Here is a 21,575-nt window from a genome sequence, read left to right on the forward strand (position 1 = left end):
AGTTACATAAAATATAGTTAGTGGGGCTTTTAATCTATTATAGAACCATGTTTTTGTGAACCAAAATGTACCCCAAATATGTCTAAACTAGAAATCTCCAACGTAGTCAGAAAGTACATAGACACATTTACAGCAGGGTAACATGTAGAAATATCTGATGAAGGCAGATGACTTCTCACTCCAACCCTCCGTTTCCAACATGTCCTTGGACTAAATTCTCCCATTTTTCAAGACAGTAGGCCATTTCTTGTGCTTTAACTGGCCCACAGAATTAATATTTGACTTTATCGCCATAGTCTCTGGACACACTTAGTACCACCCAGGGGTTCTGTGTAGCATCAGGGACTCATTGTGGTAGGGACTGTACAAATGTGTTGATTGACACGGTCCCTATCCCAAAGAGCCTACCATCTCTGAACTGCACTGACTTCTTATGTGCCAAGAAATGTAGGCATGGACTCACTGTCAGGTGGGGCAGGCTATGTTTTTTGTCCTGTCTTTGTACAGTGCCTGGCAGAGTGGGATTTTGGTCCATAACTGGGATTTCCAGGCACTACAGTACCACTAATAATGATAGTAATTGGAACGGAGCCCTTAGGGGATGCAAGTGGTTGTCTTAATCTTCAAACTTCCTATGATGTACTGTTCTACTGCTAGCATGTCAGGAGTGGCCATGGATACCTATGGACACTACAGCTGCAGGGGGCCCCCGGTTCCCACTGGAGCTGGGATTATATTGATTGCAGGAGTACTTTGATGTTCACTGGGGAAGGGGCCCATGTGCCAGAAGGCTATCCCTGTGTAATGTTAAACCAAACCCTTTAGCGAAGGGTCTTTATTGAAGTGCAAAAAGAAAAGACCCATTGTAAAGTAATAGCCTCAAAATGAGTAACCTCATGTGCACCTGGGAAAAAGCAATCTGCCTTTAAACCCAAGAATAAATAGATCTTCATGCAAGCTCGCTCATGAATCACAAAAAGAGATTGGGGACTATCCTTGAAAAGATCTTGGGGGTTTGTGCTTTCCAGTAATGTGGAGCACATGTATTTCCTTCCTCCAAGGTTTTACTCTGTTAGCTTTTAGATTGTCCTGTTAGAACAAAGATACCTTGGAAGTCTTTGACTGTTCACTGTTTTAATGATTGCCAAACAAAGAAGGATTTAAAGAATAAAATGGAAATTTAAAAAAAAAATAAAGGAATTTGCTGTAAGGACTTTTTATCTATCATGGTGTTTTTTAATGCATCTTCCCCCACAACGTCTAAACATAACCAAAATGATAAAAGCAGGCTGTCTACCTGATTTCTCCCCTTTGCACTGTGGCATGCAAAGAAGTGTGTGTTTGTTTATTATTATGCCAAGTTCACTTTGTCTGGAAGGTGGCAAGATTCAAAATCATTCTAATCTCTTGCAGGCAGGAGTTCAAAAACTGTGGGCCAGCCAATGAGACAGCTCTCACAAGTCTCATTCTTGTATTTGATAATTCCATCATTTCACAATAGCTCCATTGCCAAGGAAGTTCCTGGTCACAAAGAGAGAGGTGGTCCCTGATATAACCAGGACTCCATTGACAGCTTTGGAGACTAATCCCAGAACCTTTAATTTGATACGCTAGTTGCTGGGAAACTAATGCTGTCAGAATTGTAGAACTCAGAATTTGAAATGGCTCATTGGAGCATCTTGTCAATGAAGGACTGTTGCCTACAGTCTATTTGCTAGTGCTTTGTGAAGTCTGGTTGCAGTCATCTCAAACCATAGAGCTTCAATTCTGCAGCCTAATGGATATCATCATTAGGAACTTTTCCTGATATCCCACTAAAACAGACCTTTAACAAATAATAATTAGTGTTTACAAACACCGAGAACACAGATAAAACATGAGATTCAACACACAACAAGAAACACCAGTAATACTTTCTGGGACTGGCGTATAAGAGATCAGATATCTTGGCAGCATTGTAAGTATGATAGGTGGAACAGATGAAGACATTAAAGCTGGAATAGCAAAAGCCAGACATCCCTTTGTAATTCTAAAGCTGATCTGGAGAACCAGAAATCTTGCCCTCCCAACTAAAGTTTGAATATTTAACACCATTGCTGCATCAGTCTTACTGTACGGAGCTGAAACTTGAAGACGTCTTATGACCTTACTATCTAACCTGTTTTCATAAAAAGCTGCCTTAGACAAATCCTCAATATCAGATGACCAGAAAAAAATCACAGAGAACTGGGGTAGAGATGGCTCAGTGATTTGAGCATTGGCCAACTAAACCCAGGGTTGTGAGTTCAATCCTTGAGGGGGCCATTTAGGCATCTGGGGGAAAAAAATAGTTGGGGATTGGTCCTGCCCTGAGCAGGGAGTTGGACTAGATGACCTCCTGAGGTCCCTTCCAACCCTGAGATATTCTGTAACTCTGGGAAAGGACCAAACAGAAACCAGTAGGACAGGGAGTTACAGAATAAAAATGGAGATGGCTAAACATGCATGGAGGAAATGCCAGAATAACATAACAAGACAAGCATTGGAATGGAACCCATAGGATAACATGGAAATGCAGAATTAAAAGCTATCAAAATGCCAGGGAAGGAAGCTCAGACTGCAGCAGGAGATCAGCAAAGATGGAATACAGTGGTGAAGGCTCTCCATGTCCGGGGAGGGCAAACTTTTTGGCCTGAGGGCCACATCAAGTTTCCAAAATTGTATGGAAGGCTGGTTAGCGAAGGCTGTGCCTCCCCAAACAGCCAGGCGTGGCGCAGCCCTCACCCCCATTCGACCCCCCCCCTTCTCACTCCCTGATGGCCCTGCAGGACTCCTGCCCCATCCAACCCACCCTGTTTGCTGTCCTCTGATGCCCCCCCTGGGACCCCTGCCCCATCCATCCCTCCCTGACCCCTGACTGCCCCCAGACCCCCCACCCATGACTGCCCCCCGCTGCCTCATCCAACCCCTCCTCTCATTCCTGACTTCCCCCGCCAAGACCCGTGCCCCATCCAACCACCCCTTCTCCCTGACCACCCCGGAACTCCTGCCCTGTCCACCTCCCACTGCCCCATCCAGTCCCCCACTCTCCTACCTGACTGCACCCCCCCAGGACCTCTGCCCCATCCAACCACCCCTTCTCCCTGACTTCCCCCAGAACCCCTGCCTCTGACTGCCCCATGCTGCCCCATCCAACCCCCGCTTTCCTTCCTGACTGCTTCCCTGGGACCGCTGTCCCCATTCAACCCCCCTGCTTCCCGCCCTCTGACCGCCCCAACCCCTATCCACACCCCCGCTCCCTGACCTCCACCCCAAACTCCCCTGCCCTCTATCCAACTCCTGCTCCCTGCCCCCTTTCCGCGCTGCCTGGAGCACTGGTGGCTGGCGGCACTACGCCACACCACCCAGAGCACTAGGACAGGCAGCCACGCCGCCCGGCTGGAGCCAGCCACGCCACTGCGCAGCACAGAGCACTGGGTTGGGCAGCCTGGCAAGAGCTCGCAGCCCCGCCACCCAGAACGTTGCACCGGCGGCGCAGTGAGCTGAGGCTGCGGGGGAGGGAGAGCAGCGGGGGAGAGGCTGGGGGCTAGCCTTCCAGGGCAGGAGCTCAGGGCAGGGCAGGAGGGTCCTGTGGGCTGGATGTGGCCAATGGGCTGTAGTTTGCCTATGGAACAGAAAGGCCTGAGAGAGAGAGAGTGTTTACAAAGAAAGGTTCAGATTACAACCACAGATCCAGATTTTAATAATGATCATATCTGGATCTGAATTGAGTGGCTGGCTCCATCTCTATGGTGTACCAAGAAAAAACATCCTCAAGCTTGGGGAAAGTTCAGAGCCAAATCCAAACCTCAGGCCCTTATTATTTGTTTTGTGGTAACCAGGGGCAGCTCTAGGAATTTGGCCGCCCCAAGCAGGGCGGCATGCCGCAGGGGGCGCGCTGCCGGTCGCCGGTCCCGCGGCTCCGGGGGACCTCTTGCAGACGTGCCTGCAGAGGGCACGCTGGTCCCGCGGCTCCGGTGGAGCATCCGCAGGCATGTCTGCGGGAGGTCCACCCGAGCCGCGGGACCAGCGAACCCTCCGCAGTGATGCCTGCGGGAGGTCCGTTGGTCCCGTGGCTCCGGTGGACCTCCTGCAGGCATGACTGCGGAAGGTCCGCCGGAGCCGCCTGCCGCCCTGCCGGCAAAATGCCGCCCCAAGCGCGCGCTTGGCGCGCTGGGGTCTGGAGCCAGCCCTGGTGGTAACTCCAAGAGGGCCCCAACACAATTGTTGTCTTAAAATCAAGACTGGATGCCTTTCAGGAAGATATGCTGTGGTCAGACAAGTTATTGGGCTCTATACAGAGGTAACTGGTTGAAATTTAATGGATTGCGATATGCAGGAGTCAGGTTCATTGAATAGTCCCTTCTTTCCTTAAACTCCGTGAATCGTGCTAGATAGTGTACAAATGTATAGCAAAGAGATGGGACTGCCCCTGAAGAAGTTACAATCATACAATGCTTATGCTATCCAAATACTAGTAGTATTGTTATTTGAAGTATTAATTTTCTATAGCTGAAAGAAGCCTTCACTTTTTAAAATTTGAATCTCTTGGTTTGTTCTGCAGTGTCACTGTCTGTTCTGTTCACTCCCTTTTAAATGTAACTATACATGTAACCGCTGTCTGATTCTCTAGCAGACAATGAAAGTAGGGAATGCCAGTGAGCTACCATGGAGGAAAGAGATTAGTGTCTGAAAAGTCCACTGAGCTTAGTTTCTTTAGCATTGACTCTCTAGTCAAAATACAGCCATATGGTGCTAATAAAAGAATGGGATGTTTATTTTCGTGACCACTCACATGCTGCCAAAATTGACAGCTTAGTGGCATGATGAAGATTGGAAACTCATGTCTCAGACTGTGAGGTCAAACTCCCATTCTCACTAACTGTCAGTTAGTTCAGATGGCTGGTCACTAGTATGACTGCAGCAAAAATTCATTTGGCAGTGGAACTGTGTATACAGCAGAAACTGGAACAGAGAATTAGGAGGCTAATGAAACACAGAGCCTTTCATATCCAGATCAGTATGGCATTGACCAAAAGTTATTGCCCTCTGACAACTCTTAAGTGCTCCTCATGAAATAAGATAGTGAATTAGTTCCCAGTTGACAGAGGTCTGCATCATAAAACCACCATTGGAACTGGTACTAGCTTATCTGATATCACTCATGTCAGGTTTATCAGAAAGGCTAAGGACTGAATAGACACTGAGGCTGAAGGAGGCTCTTGTCCCTAGAAATGGTGGGCATGACTTTCAGCCACCCTGCACTTATGACATTGCAAAGTGCATGTAAAATGCTACCACTCTGATTTGGTATGAATGACTATAGAAGCTATATGGCAAAGACCTGGTCTTCTGTAACGCGGACAATGGGAGGAGGAGGGGGAGCCTGTGCTGTTCCTGTTCAGTGGATAAGCAGAAGCAATTAGATACCATGGTGATGGGCTGATTAGAAATGCCTGGATCAATATAAGACATGACTCTCCATGACTATCTGACCAACACTGGGCTCACTAAAAATGTAGTAAAAACCAACCAAACAAACTGGGCATCAGTGACTGACTCTTCAACTCTTCCCTGGCTGTCAGCATTGGATTGGTCTTCATGAAACCGAGTGTGTCTGAAGACGCACCTGTTCTCTGAAGTGTTCATGTTGTAAGGCTACTCTTCAGTCCTGTTTTCTATTGTATCAGCTCGTGCCTTTAAACTAAGCTCTTTGGGGCATGGACTCTGTTAGTAGTTTAGCTCATTTTCCCAGCTCTACAGCTTTATGTACTTTTATCATCCTAGAGAAGGGATTAAAACAACCCTTGAATACGTCTCTGTGCTTTATGATGGTATTGGGCCAGGTCGCCATCTTTCAGTGCAACTACTAGAAGGGAGGAAAGGCAGAAGAAAACCCCAGGAGGCTGCCTCTCTAGAATTCCTCTCCCCAAATCATTCCATTAGAGTGACAATCCTCACCCCCACAGAACAGATCTTGGCACCTCTCCCAGTAGGTCCCCTGGGCTCTTTGTGGACTTTGAGGGACTAGGTGGAAGCAGAGCCATCTGTGTGAAGGATCTGTACCTCTGTGAAGGCTCTGTGCTCCCACTGCCTCCTTCCCCACCCTGCTCCCTGATACCCTGAGGGAGATTGAGGGAGCCACACTTCAGTGAAGAGTGTCCAGGGGGCTCCTGACTCCTCCAGGATTTTTCCTGAAGACTCCCAGTAGCACGTGGTGTAACAGCTCCTTAGGCTGATGTGGAAGGGGTGGGGCTATAGTCCCCATTCCCACCTGACCCATTTGTCTTTGGGGGGTATATTCCACAGCCATGTTCTGCATTGTTCCTTGCACCCTCTCCCACCTGTTATGTACCTGCCCTGCACAAGGCCAGCCACAGTCTGTCCCTAAATGTATATTTCATGTTCATTTTATCTTCTTAGTGTGGGAGTATTGGATGGTAAAACTAAGAAGTGGAGTTTCGAGCTTCTTCATTAGCCCTTTTTCCAGTTCTCTGATAGCACCAGGAATATCCTACTGCTCTAACCTGCCACATTGCAGAGTTTTTCCCCTGCAGGACAGAACTTCTTTATTGAGAGGCCAAGGATGTTTGAGTTAAAATTAAATAGTAACTGTTCTGTGTGTGAGCATGGGCTTTTGGCTTCTCAAGACAAAGGAGTCTGCTGTTCAGTGCTGGGCTAACAAAATTATACCAGATTTTCAATGTTAATTTTTACTGGAATGGATGATATTCACAAAGTAAACATTTGTAACTGAGCTATGACGGTTTAAAGTTGAATGACAGATTTGAAGAAGCGTTATTAAATATCTACTAAACCATTTAGGAATTAGACTTCTAGGTCACTCAGGAAAAGAGAGTGTAACTGTACTTGTGTTTCAACTTTGAAATCATAGGAAACAAGTGTAGCAAGAAGAGGAGAATCAGAGATAGCTGCTATAATATTTTAAGCAGCCATCTTTGATTCTCCTCTTCTTGCTACACTTGTTTCCTATGATTTCAAAGTTCTTTATGAAACTTTATTTCTTTTATGCAAACTTTTAAAAATGTTTTTGAAGTGGCAATGGGACTCACTAGAAATGCCTGGATCAATAGATTAGTCTCCTATGTCAGTTATTTCCATATGAAGTCAGTGGAGTTTTGCCTGATTAAGAACCTGATTGGGTTAGTTCCAGATTTGTTAGATATGAAGGAAAATATGCATCTATGTAGATAATCTAATTGGGACTTGCAGCTGACTATATCTTTGAGGCTTAGACATCTGATAGCTGTATCATATGTGCTAATGCTTTGCAACCTGCTTTTACAGGAGGATAATAGAAGTGCTGAATCAATGAGGCAGTTTAGTTCACAAATGAAAATCTTTTTCTTTAGTCAACACTTTTCTGTTTCACATGATTAACATTCCTGGTTATATTGATTGTTTTGCTTCTGTAATGTGAAATGACGTGAGAGGTACGGTGAACAGAGCTATATCAAATTATTCTTGTAGTTCTTCTACAGTGTAATTGTATAGGCAGTGTATACCGTACTATAAAATATTGGTGCGGTTTGAGAAATATTTGAATGTACATGCACAGTAGCTTATATGAATTTTCAAAGGGATTTGATCTGACCAAAACTTTAGTAAATTTCTAACATTAGACTTTTTACCACTAAGTTAATTTGTCAAATAGGGTGTCCCTTTCCAACTTTATAGGGCTAATATTTTAAAGCCAGTTTTCCAAGTTCATAGATCTTTTGACAGCATGGGCCAAACTTATCCTTGATGCAACACTCTGTTAACTTCAGTTAAGTAACATCAGGGATGAGTTTTGACCTCATGGTATTAAATAGCAGCAGTAAACCCTGTCTACTGAGCAGACAGAATTTCCTGACTTTGCTTGCTATATAGGAAAGGCAGGATTTGGATGGTGTCTGCTTAGAAAAATCTTCATTGCTACTGCAGGCTACCAAACAAACAAACATTTGATGCATGAGAGCTCAAGGATAATTTAGTGCATTGTTTGGCAAAAGGGGAAAAATCTCTGTTTTGCACTTTGGGGAAAACAAAGGGTGAGATAATGCTCTGGCACAACATTAGATTCCCAATCACATTGGAACTCTCTAGCTTATTGTCTTAGGACTGATTCAATTGTAGAAACACACAGAAGCCTTCAAGGCCACTGTGAATTGGAAGTATTTATGCAGGGTTTTAAGTTCAGATATCACTATTTAGGACATTAACAGTGTTGCATGTCCAATTTATTGGGCAACGCAGTTATATACAAACCAGTGTAGATTTTCAAACTAGTGCAGGTTTTGTAACTGATAACAATGTTAATCAAGTTGAAAGCAAAGGAATTGTTACTGTAACATTATGTGGCAAACTGCATTTGATGTGGCCATTAACCTAAAAGTACAAAAAGAGCCTAATTGTCTGGGGGAAAAGGCTTCTGAATGCTGTCTTTATTTAGGGCTTGTCTACATTGGCACTTTACAGCACTGCAACTTTCTCACTCAGGGGTGTGAAACCAGTGTAGACTAGCCCATAGTAAAGTGTTCATACACTGTTAGCTGGAAGCAAAGCCTACTGAAGTCAGTGGAAACCTTCACATTGACTTCAGTTGGTTTTGGATCAGGCCCTATATTGTAAGCCTTTACTAGTATTTGAAGACCCAGTTCTACAATCAGTACTCATTTGAGTAGCACCTTACTCCATGAGTAGTTCCACTGAAAGCAGTTGGCTCAGTCAGTGAGGAAATTACTGCTCAGTATGAGTATGCGGGTAAGTTGACTTCAGTGGGAGGTCCATTTGAGGAGTGTGTGCAAGATACAGGGTCCTTGTGCAGTAACCAGTTTAGATTTATTTGAGGCCTGTATCACCCAGTCAGTTATTAGTTAACTGTTGAAAGACCTAAATAAGTGAATTTTTCAGTAATCCTCATGTGCTTAAGAAAAAAAGCACTTAAGAAATAAAGGGGAAATTTTGTAGTTAAAGCTTTTCAATCAGGTATTTTCCTCAATCAGTTTCTGTAATCTGAAGTTTATTTGCCACTTTTCTTTGTTCCCATCACAGGTGATTATAGGCTATATTAATGGTAAGAATGTGAGTCGACTGGAAAAAGGAAAATACCATTTGACAGCTATATACTGGTCTATATCACAGTGACTCTGTCTAGTTTAAAATAATACAGTATATTTTAGTGTAACTACTGCAAAGTTTATTGGTAACAGGTGAGAAAACTTTAGATTAGCAACCTACATATTGTGTCTGGTGGGAGATAGTATTTGTTTCAAATCCTTGTTCATTTTCAGAACTGCAAAGCACATTTGCTAATTTTACTTTCTGTGCTTCATTTTTTCTGTTACTGTTCTTAAAACCCAGGGGGCGGCATAATGATGGTTCCATTTTTCGTAATCATTCACTTCAAATGTAGTCTTCACTCTGTAGTCATTTGTTACAGTTCTAACATAGCTCTCTGTGTTACTAAGCAACCAATATGTTAGGTAAATATTCTAAACACAGTTCTATTTTCTGGTTCTTCCAAAGGGAAAATATTTGTGTGAAGTGTAATGAGCATCATCAACTGCTTCTTGTGTAACGTTGAATCATCTGGAAGCCTTTGTTTGAACAGAAGCTTGCCTATTAATACAACAGAAGGCTAGTTTATTTGTCCAGACTCCCAGATGAGAAAAGTGATGACCTTGAGATGTGTATGTGAAAGACAAAGCTCTAACAGAGATGATCACATCTGAATAATAGTTCAGTGTAATCAGAAATGTTCTTATGTGGTCTCCAAACCTTCTTGCAAGAAACAGATTGGCACTGACTTCTGACAGTAAGAGCAGAACTGAATACTTGGAAGGGGGAAAACAACAGCTGTGCCCCAGTCCTGGTTAATAAGTTGGAAAGAGGATAAGGTGGGACCATTGTGGATGACTAATATGTGAATAGTTATAGAAGTTCCTTGTCTGTCTTCTGGACACATGTTCTCCTGCAATGATTGAGCTGGTTGTTTGCTATAGGTATTGCCAGGACTTGTAATTAACAGGAAGGCCTGAGATATTTATTTGACTAGAGGCTTCCTTTTTTCTTCACTATTGAAAAATAAGCTGTCGGCTGGTCATTTTCAAAATAGGAAACAATTTTCCCCATCATTTTCATGTGATTTTTTTCATGTAATTTCTGATGTAATTTACCCCACCTGAAGGATGAGGGAGGGTTATTAATCCATGCCCAGAAAAATTTAGTTTTAAGCTAGGGGTGTAAATATCAGTTAAAAAAGTTAACGAGTTAAACGATTAAAATTATATCATTTAACCGTTAACCGAGGTCACTCTGGCAGGCCAGCATGGGGCTGCAGGGGCTGGGGTCCCTCTGACCGGCTGGCCGCCAGGGTTAACGGTTAAGGTCTGATTAACGGTAAACCTAATGCTTACCGGTTAATCATTTAACCATTTACATCCCTATTTTAAGCATATGAGGATATCTCAACAATATGAGATTCTTGGATTTAATACTTGTGCTCTTGAACTCTCTTCTCCACTAGTGTGCAGAGGGAAGGGGAGAGGGCATAATACAGTAATACTTCCTAGGAAGAAAGAAATTCCCTTGACCAGTATTAGAGGAGAATTAAAATTAAAAAAACAAAAACAAAAAACAAACCCTGTGTCCACTAAATGGTCTGTAACTTCACCCTCCAAGTGTCAAATGGTTCATGAGTTAGGCTTGTTCTTTTGGTTTCATTTCACTAGCTGGAAATGACTTTGCTTATTAAGTGAGGGCAGAATTACTACATTTTGAGCATGGTGGATACCAGTAAAAAGTTAGACATGATGCAGGATAGATGGCTGAAGTTTAAAGATAAGTAAAATTGAAGTCATGGGATAATGATCACGGGCACAGTTCTTTACTTAATAGAATTATTTATTTATTATCACAGTAGTGCCTAGGAGCTCCAGCCATGGACCCAGACCCCATTGCGCTAGGTGCTGTACAAATACAGAATGAAAAGACAGTCCCTCCCTTAGGGAGCCTACAGTCTAAGTATAAGACAAGAGACAACATATATATACACACAGACTGATGGGGGAGCACAAGGAAACGAGACCATATTGGTCAGCATGATAGGTAGTGATCTTGGCATGCCAGTAGCATCACCGAAACATTGTTAAGAAATTAAAACCTAGAGATCAAAATGTAGGCAATGAGAAGTCAAAATCTAGACAACACAATCCTGCTTAAAAGAGATGAGGCAGCTCTACGAGCTTGATGGCATGAAAACTGGATATGCTGAAATGCTCTTTTAGAAATGGATTTCGAAAGTACAAGGGTGGATGGTTACTGTTTTTGATTTGTCTACAGTGTGAGTTGGCATGTCATATTCCTAGCAAGGGTAATCAGACAACACCCAGAACAGCACTTGCAGAATGTGCAACTCTTGGCGTAAGTAACTGAGTTTGGAAACCCGCACACAAACGTAAGTCTACTTGTCTGGATTGAGAAATCTTCTCTCTTCAGTACTGGAAAAGTGAGAACATGAGGCTCAATGAAAACTTTGGTACAGAGATTAAATCCCTTTTAAGGTTCAGATTATCAGTGTGGTTAGAAAATGCTATTATTCCTTTGGCTGGACCATGGGCCAGATCCTCAGTTGGTGTAAATCTGCATAACTCCATTGTGGTCATGGAGCCAGGTCAATTTACAGCAGTGAAGAATCTGGCTCCATACATTGGATCCTTCCCGTGTAAATTATGTTATTACCAAAGGTTATCAGGTATTTGGTTGTGTTTGAGTGACGTATATTTTTGTATTTTGGATTCTATCACACTCTTTATAGTATTTAGGAGGATTTGCCACCATCATTACCCAAGGCACCTCATTGCAAAAGTGCTTGACATTTAATTGGCTTCTTTTTTCCAATATGGATTGTTTTGTTTTCTCTCACAGGTGAAAATTGACAATTACCTGAGCTTTGGGAGCGAAGTAGTGATACTCAGCATTTCTGTTACTATTATGTTATTTCCACTGAGTCTCAAGCATATATAATGCAATCGGTTCCTTTTATAATCTTCTTAATAAAAAGAAGAATGGTTTTCATTCTGTCTGAAAATTCCTTTGGCTCCTCATAAATTTGAGTACCGTTTACATATTAAATTACTTGGGGCCTGGAGTTGTCTTAAGAATTTGAACACTACAAGACATAGTAGCTACAGCCCAGTGTTAACACAGAGCTCATTGTTTAACCACAGCACAGTGGCTGTTTTTTACGTTGGGCTCCAAATGTTCTTTCACTGCAAACGCGAGAGAGATTTGTCTAAACAAAGAACCAAGAGCAGGGCAGGGAACGCATTTGAAGATGCTTGGTTTATTAGAAGTGATGCAAGACAAATGTTGGCAGCATGTCAAGAAAAGGAGTAAGTGTATTCTATATGTTCCACTTCAGCAGAAGGAAAAGAGAGTATATAATCCATGTCTTTAACTAGTTGACTTGTTTGGTTAAAAGTGTTAATAAAACTGACACAACGTTAGTGCAAAAATCTCCCCTCCTTTGGCTGTTCATTATATGCATCCGTGTATTGTTGGCATTGAAAACCCTGACCCCAGCACTTAGGCTGGCAAGATAAGTGGAAACACATTTTAATCATTCTTGTCTTGCATGGGTAACTTATTCCATCGCTATGGATTTCTGAGAGAAAGTTAGAGAGCCAGGTGGCTTAAAGGATAAAGCTGCAGTGCCGCAATTCAAGTCCATCTTGAGCTTTCGTGCGAAACGAGTTCTGTGGCCTCTACCAAGGGGCTGATTGTGTTTGCTCTTCTCTGGATGAAGTAGGTGGGAGGTGCCAGAGTTTGGCCCCAGGATGGACTGAGCTGCTCAGACCTGACCTTATGCCCATTGAAGTCAATGGCAAAACCTCCTCTGATTTCAAAGGTACAGATCAGGCCCCTGGTTACCAGCAGGCACTGACCTGCTCCACTGACAATCTCACTTTATTTTGTGTTTGTAATTTTGTCTTTTTTAATGAATAAATTGCTGAAATCCCATGATAGGGAGCCAGGACTCACCCAATGTGAAGACTACATAAGGTGATCCTTTCAGATAAGAATGAAGGCCCTGCAAATAGAGTAGAGAAGCTCAAATTACAAGCTACTTGCCTTTCTCTGGCCTGGGAGAAATAGCAGACTTCAGCTGAATTTAGTGCTGCTGTTTTTACCTTCACAGAACACGCACTCACCAGAGAAGCAGAGAGAAAAAGATATCAATAAAAATGTAACTGTGAGGAAGTGAAGAGGTTACAGGGCCAGATCCTCAACTGGTGTAAATTGGCATAACTGCATTGAATCGATGTAATAATGTCAGTTTATACCAGTTGAGAGTCTGGTCCCATCACTGGACAAAGAGGTGTAAAAATCCACGTTCATGTAAACAGTCTAGTGGCATGACATTCATTTGGGAAGACCCAAGCGATATCATGCATAGCTTCACTTGGCTTCAGTAGTCAGCTTATATATATATCTTCTTTCCAAGCCCATCCTTCTGAAAACAAATTTTAAAACATAGAATTGTCTCTTACACAGACACGCACAGAGAACTTTATAGATTTAAAATGTACAAACCGACAGTCACTGAGAAATTTGTCTGTCATAACCGAGTCTAACTTATACCAGCCAGAACAGGGAAATCCCCAGATCCCAAATCAAGAGGTCTTTAACTCATACTCTTTATACCCTTATTAGAAGCGACGAACCGAGTTATTACATCTGGCTTTTTAGCTCATGTGAGCAATGTTTTGTAGATGATGGGGTTGAAATGTATGTTTGGATGTTTGTAGCCAAACCATTTCCATTTGTATACTCTTAAATAAGGGCAGGGTATTTTTTGTTGTTTTGGAAATTATATTATTAGCGGCCAGGGATTTGGGGCAGAGGGTTGGAGGAATGAGATACCAAGATTGAATAGCAGAGCAAGACACAGGAGTACAGGGCTGTCTCAGCTCTTATAAAAGTCTAGAGCAACCTAGACTTTTAGGTTGTTATGCCGAACCTTCTGGGTGGAACAGCTCTTTTTATGGAATCTGAAGATTTATGTGCACTGATTTTGTGTGCAAGCTCTGTGGGGTCACTTGTCTCCTTGTCTGTCCTTTACTTTCTGGTGTTGGGATCAAATACAAGTTACTTTAATTTGGGGCATTTTTTCCTCCTTAATGCCTGAGGAGAGTCAGTGAGATTTTAATCTGGCTCTGATGGTACAAAGCAGCATGTATATAATTTGATACTTTTCTCTCATCTATGTAACTTTCTTCTTCAGGTTTTGTTTCTTGTGGGGATTTACACCCCCACAACATAAATAAACAAAACCAATTCCCTCTTTGGAGAGTTAAATTGCAGCAAGTCTGGGTGGTTTGGGACTTCGGTGTAGAGAGAAACTTTCAAACACAAATCCTACAGGCTCACGAAGCAGTTGGCAAACAAAAATACAAAATGTGCTATTTTAAAAGTCTCATGAGTTTTGATCACCCTCAGTCAGACAGTGGGTTAATGGTGAGCCTGGAATAGAGCCCAAGGCGAGATCCTCCCCCACAGTCTGTGCCCTTTATTTTGGGTAAAGGAGCTCCATAAATGCCATTTTGAGCTGGACAGGATTCTCCCAGCTCAGGTATTATGAAAGACAGCCACAAGTCTGCCTCCCGTGGACCAGTTTGCAAATGTAGAGGACATGCTGGGGGCAGAAGAGACATGCTGGGGGTGGGGGTGGGGAGTGGAGGGGCAGGGCTGCAGCACTCAGTGCGGTTTTGATTCTGGACATCGTTGCAACCTGGGAAGGCTGCTGCAATTTATACAGCACACCAGGGCTGTCTTAGTTACACCGGCGTTCTCTCCAGCAGATATGGCCACCGTAGCTGCCACGCCCCTGTGCCTGCGAGGTCTCTTCAAGACACAGCACAGAATCTCATCCCATGTCTCCAGAGACCCAGGCCAGTGCCCTATCCACAGGACCGGGCTCCCTCTTTAAACAGTTCTTCTCTGCCTGAAGCATTTGTCAGCTGTTTGTCTCATGTAGAATTCCGAAGCAGGAGCTATTAATTTGGGAGCCGAGTCTACAGCCCTTACTAATGTTTAGCACTGCCTGGCATGCCAAATAGTCTCCCACTGAAGTCAGTGAGACTTGTCCAGAGCGAAGTGCAACTCAGTGTAAGGAAGGGTAGCTGAATCATGCGCTTCTTAGTGTTGCCAAGAAACTTTTATTTTTCTCAGTGATACTGAGTGGAAAGCAAACGAAATAGCAACACCAGATTCTCTCTGAATAGGTTAGAGGGTTTAATTGAAGGCTGTGGAAGAGGCTGCAGGGCTCTTCACGTAAGATCAGTTAGCATGAGTTGTCTGTACCTGTAACTTTAACCACTCCTATTATGTATATTTAGCCTTTTCTGAATAGTGCACTGAGTACTTGGGAAAGATGCTGGATTTCCCACCTGGGGGAACTGAAGCCTTCTATTATCAGCAGAAGAGTTAAAGTCCAGGCAGCAGTAGCTGAGTAGGCTTCCCCCTTGTTGCCCACATAATGCTTCACTTCACGGATGTGTTTACGCACGAGAGCACTGGGGAGCATCTTCACTCCCTAAAGAAAGAAAAACCCAAATAGAAATGGTGGAACTACCAAGACATCTTTTAAACTTCACTGCTCAGCTCCAGTCTTTTGATCATCTCCCAATCCCTATCCTCCCTCGGTGGGTGTGTGTGTGTGTGTGTGTGTCCACATAGGTACCTTGTCTTCATGTCAGTTTTTAAAGTGTCTGGTACAGTGTTGGCACTACAGAAATGATCAACAATAATTATTAATAATAATCCTTGGACCTTCTCTGAAAGGGCCGCTCCCTATGGGCACGAGAAAAGGTTGGTCCCTGTGCTGTTCCAATGAGGAAGTGGCTACTCCGCATCTCCCAGGGAGTCAGTCAGGTACAGAGATGCTGTGACTCAGGCAGGTATGCCAGGACAGGCACTTTCTCCCAGCCCTCTGCTGGTTTTCACTGTGGCACATGGCTGTGGAGTACTGACCTCTTGGGAGATCCCTTCCGCATTTGGATTTGAGCACACTCCACACAGGTGCAGAGCCAGGTCCCAGTGAGTGGGATCAGTGAGGGTTTGTTCTAATATAATTAATGTGATCATATGGCTAGGGTTGCGGGGGGTTAATTGCACAGTAATTGGATCATGCGAGGAAATGCACATTCTCCCTTTTTATTATTTTTTTAAAAAAGGATGGTGTTTAAAATAATTCATGTAGTAGCTGCAAATGCTGTGAAGAAAATATTTCTAATAACAGAAGGCAAGGCTTTATAAAGCTGCTGTTTTGTATTCCAGAAGTGCATATGTTTACAGAGTGGATAATGTTAAAAAGCACTGGCAAGCTCTGGCTGTCCATGAAATGTTGGTGGTTATAGTCCCCAGTTTGTGGTTTTCAGACAACTACAAAGGCACATTTTATGGAGGATTTTTTAACATCAGTGCGTTAGAGAAAGGGTCTTGATAACATATTTATTGGCTGGAAATAGGATTTTATGGTGGTAAAATCCACAACTGATAGTAAGGTCACAAGGCTGGCCATAGGGTTGCCATCAAAAATAACAATAAAAAAGAAAACCTTTACATGATGTTTTTCTTGTGGCTGATGAGAGCTTTCTGGGATATGGCAGACTGTACCATGCAAACAATCATTTAAAAAAACGTTCATCAGTTTGGCGAGTACTATCCCAGATAATAGAGATGTGAAGCTGAAAGAACCTTTTTAAATACTTGGCATGCAGATAATGCATTTTCCCCCTTGCAGTTGTTATACAGCTAAATGAATGCTTTCTTGGATGTGCAGTGGAGTACTTAAGCACATAGCTCTGTGACTGTTTTTTATCCCCAGATCTCATCTGTTTCCTATTAACAGCAGAGCTTTTTCAGGATGAATTCCACCAAACCTTATTAGAGGCGGACGCAAACCTATTACTTATGACAGGCTCCAAATGGGGTCACATTTCAGATGAATGTTTTCTGCTTCTTTGTTAACTAAAGGGAGTGTAGAAAGACCATCTGACTTTAAAATGTATAAAAGGGAAGATTGGACAAACCCTTTTGGCGATCATCGAATGAATGTGTAAGTTGTATAGGCAGCTTAGATGTTTTCCTTCGTAGGTGTTGGATACGTTGTTTGAAATAGTTACTTCTCGGCAGAACACTTGAAATATTTTTTTAAAAAAACAAACACTCAGTTCAGCCAGCTGAATCAATCCTCTTTCTCTCTTATCTATTAATCTTCAACACCGAATGAAATTCCAGGGTTGTTTTTACAAGGACGGTTTAAAATTAGCCTGAAGTTGGATTATCCACAAAGCTGACTCTTGAATCTCCACAATCAACCCAAAGCTTACTCAGAAAGAAAAGTTTGACAGTCAAATGAAAATAATCTCAATTTTAATGTGTGTGGCTTTTTCAGTATAATCATAGGTTTACATTCTTGTCTCCACACAATTCAGAGTGCATCCCTTGAAATAAAGATCTTGCACAGCATCTCTTCAGCGTGCTTTGGAATGAGGTGATCCAATGGAGAGCTGATCACATCACACAAATGACCATGGCGCCGATGTTCACTTTAAAATGGTACCAACACTACCCAGGCTCTGTTGACAAATAGACCTCAGTCTCCAAACCAGCATCTTTTATGAGCATTAAACTAACAAATATGAAGGTGTGTGTCTGGAGCGGGGAATGATAACCACGTCCCTGCCTCCTTTTTAGCTGCCCATGTGAGCTGCTTACAGAACTGCCCATAAAAGGATGCTGCGACTAAGTTTGGTTTGAGGTTTGGCAGGATATGAAAATGAATTATGTTTAATAAAGGTCTAGGGCCTGACTCTGATCTCACAGCATAAAACAGAAGTCAATGGAGTAACACCACTGCAAATCAAGTACCAAGTCAGAATGAGGCCTTCAGGGTTTGAGTTTGACCTCTGGAGCAGGATAGAGGCTTGACATATGAAGAGATCACACCTTATATTTTAAAAACATTTTGGCCAGGTCTGTCTTGTTCTGCCAACTCTGACCTGTTGTATTCTGTTTCACCCGTTTCAGAGCCGTAGGTAGACAGCTGTGCAAAATCCTATAAGAGAAACTTGAGCCTCTAGCCATACTGTCTATAAATATTTTCGTTGTTGGATGACAGGCACAATCAATTTGGATTTCAAAATACTGTCCAACCCTCTCGGGAATTTCTGTCTTGTTTGCCCTATATCATTACTGCTAAATTTAAAACAATTCAGCCAGATTCCCTGATGCAGTGTGGGTGAATTGTGCCAGGCTGCTGGCGTAGATTGGCCCTAAAGATGGTGTAGCTAGCCTTGCGAGGATCGCTCCAGTACAAGGGGGATACTCCGCTGGTCTAGAGTTGGCTTGAAGGCTCCAATACCATCATTCATCTGTGAACAATCTTCTACTGGGATAGAGGGGGTAGCCAGAATTCCCCCTACATTGCAGGGATCTCCAGCTGCAGCTTTGCCCCATGGGGCAATTAGCAGCCACTCTGAATTAGATTACCACTCAGGCAGCTCTCGCACCAGGAGACCAGCTCCCATACATCATGGCAACCCCAGCATCAAGGAAGTGCAAAGCTGAGCTTTATACCATCTTTGCACATGCCTGTTCCTGGTCTGTGCTGCAGCTCACCACGCCCCCCAGGATAACTGTATTTAAGGGACTGTTTTTATTTCAATTGATTCGTTTTGCTTTTTTCTATAGCGTATAGGGCAAAGTTACTCTATGCCTTAGAGCAAGTGTAGGTGGCTACAATTAACTACTTTGCAGTTACACATAAACCAAACCACTCGAAAACATAGTGCTGTACTACAGCAAGGGTTTAATGGCTTTTCTGGAGTTGTGATTAGTTCAAAGGGAATGATAAACCCTAAACTATAGTGTTACCACATGAGGTCTGGGATAATTTTAGCAGCTCAGTACTTGTAACCTTTGTATATTTCATTTTCTCTTTTATTTAACTTTCCTCAAATGAACAATAAAAGGGCTAAAATGCTTTGGCTCCTCACAAAAATGTGTATGATGGGACCAGAATTAGTACAGTTTCTGAAGCAAGCTTAATTTTTTTTTTTAATTTGAGCTGATTGTTGTAGCTATCCTCCATAAATTAAGCAAGAATATGAGACAGGATTCAGCTTGTGCCTTTGATTAAAAATGTCTCCTTTTACAGATGATACACGTGCCATTCTTCCGCTCTGATTAGGCCTCAGCTGGAGTATTGTGTCCAGTTCTGGGCGCCGCATTTCAGGAATGATGTGGACAAACTGGAGTGAGTCCAAAGAAGAGCGACAAAAATGATAGAAGGCCTAGAAAATATGAGCTAGGAGGGAAGATTGGGTTTGTTTAGTCTGGAAAAGAGAAGACTGAGAGGGGACATGATAACAGTTTTCAAGTATGTAAAAGGTTGTTAAAATGAGGAGGAAAAAAAATTGTTTTTCTTAACCTCTGAGGATAGGACAAGAAGCAATGGGCTTAAATTGCAGCAATGAGGTTTAGGTTAGACATTAGGAAAAACTTCCTAATTGTCAGAGTGGTTAAGCACTGGAATAAATTGCCTAAGGAGGTGGTGGATTCTCCATCACTGGACCTGTTAGGGATGGTCTAGATAATTAGTCCTGCCGTGATTGCAGGGTACTGGACTAGATGACCTCTCAAGGTCCCTTCCAGTTCTATGATTTACCCACAGACGCTGTGGTGGGCACTTTTTTAGAACAAACATTAGACCGACTCCACTCAGGTATTGTTTTTTTGTTTTGTTTTGCCCCCTTCTTCTGTCTACTGTAATCATTTGAGTAGCCCTTGCCAAGGACACATTGTTTAGCCATATATTGCAGATCCTGGGTTTGAGAAATGCTTGTCATCTTTTTATGGAATACATCTGAACTCAGATACAAAAGGCCAGAGGAGAGGCCTGCTATTTAAGGGCTGGAGCGTTCACAGGCTGCTCCCACCAGCTACAAATGCAAAAACATTTCCCAAAAGGGATACTTTTGTAAATTGACTCTAACACCGGATGACATTTTCAACTCATGTTTTACACCTATCAAGCCTCATATCTTTATTTCAGTAAACATCTAGCTTAAACTGTTAAGTGCCCAAGGTAATTAAGTGAGCACTGCAAAATGATAGTGTGTTTTTGACCACAGCAGATCTGAAGTACATCAAACTCATCACTGAGTCTCAACCTGTGGGCCCTCTTCCACACAGGCAGCTCGATTTATGTCCGCTGCATTGCATGCGTAGAACTGACAGGAGAAGTTGGGCCCTGTGGTTTAGAAAAATAAATCTTGTAGGTAGATTTTTCAAATGCACTAAAGGCAGTTAGGTGCCTAACACAATGGGAATTAGGTACCTGACTGCCATGTGTTCCTATCAGAACTGCCCCTTACATCTGATCACGACCAATGTGATCTTTAAGACTGATCACAGGATTAGGGAGTTACTAGGTTCTAAACCCAGAGCTGTGGGTTCTAAACCTCTGTGACCATGGGGAATTCACTTCAAACAGCATTTTCATACTTGGGTGCCTTTGGTTGGTTCTTGAAAGTTGCAGCTGCTCAGAATCTTTCAAAATCACCGCTTATTTAGGTACCATCTTTAGGCACATGAGTTGGAAATTTCCGGCCTTAACCTCTCTGCCTCAGTTAACTCATGTGTAAAATGGGGTTAATGGAGTTACCTATCTCACAAGGTGTGAGTGTTTGAATAACAAGGGATTAGTAGTTTTCTAATGTTTGTACTTTCAACCTTTACGAGCCTGAGCCAAAAGCCAGTGACGTAAATGAACTTTGGAGTTGGAACAGACCTTTAAGTTTAAGAGTTAAGTATTATACAACTGTCTCTAAAAATTCTGCCTTATAATAGGGACTCCTGCCTACCAATGAAGCTCTCTAGCTGAACAAAGACAGAAGGATAAATAAAGCATTTTGCAGAATCCCTTACAAAGAGAATAAAATAAAAAAATCCTAATAAATCGAATCAACCGAATTTGAGGCAGCAAAGCTGGGAAGCATTCAGAAGGCAGTAAGCCAAATAAGAGTGTATGTATCTTGCCAAGATAGGTATCAGAATTCAGAATGAGAGAGCTGAAGTTCCCAAACTTTCAGAAACCACGTGCCTAGCACAGAATATCTCCCTCTGAGTGAGGAGGACATAGAGCAGTCAGCTTAGGAAGATTGACAGTATCTAAAACAGAGAATAAATGAGCTCTTGATACCACCAGCATCTTAGCCTTAGTTATGGAGTGAGGATGGAGTGCCTCCACTTGCCAAGGAAGGAGCTTAGATGCAAATCCTTGCTGGACGATTGTGTGAAATTTTGAATCCCACCATTATTCCCATTAAGCAGGCAGTCTAAAGCTCTCCTTGTCACATTTTGAAAAGTGTTAGATGGTTTTTGTTCACTGTACAAAAAGGCATTTACATAATATGATAAACATTGTCTTCCATAGTGAGAGAGAGACTAATTTTCTAATTCTTTCCAAAATTCCTGGCTGATTG

At 42.7% G+C, this 21,575-nt stretch overlaps 1 protein-coding gene and 1 long non-coding RNA gene across 3 annotated transcripts in view; both read left to right on the top strand.

Annotated features, from left to right (window-relative positions):
- Positions 1-21,575, top strand: part of PDLIM4 (PDZ and LIM domain 4) — an 89,945-nt gene that overhangs the window by 38,846 nt on the left and 29,524 nt on the right. The window lies entirely within an intron of this gene.
- Positions 9,556-12,099, top strand: LOC120370478. Its single transcript, XR_005583763.1, has 2 exons — positions 9,556-9,920; positions 11,950-12,099. It is a non-coding gene; the product is annotated as an uncharacterized LOC120370478 (long non-coding RNA).

Source organism: Mauremys reevesii, linkage group 8 (assembly GCF_016161935.1).
Source record: "Mauremys reevesii isolate NIE-2019 linkage group 8, ASM1616193v1, whole genome shotgun sequence".
Classification (NCBI taxonomy): domain Eukaryota; kingdom Metazoa; phylum Chordata; order Testudines; family Geoemydidae; genus Mauremys; species Mauremys reevesii.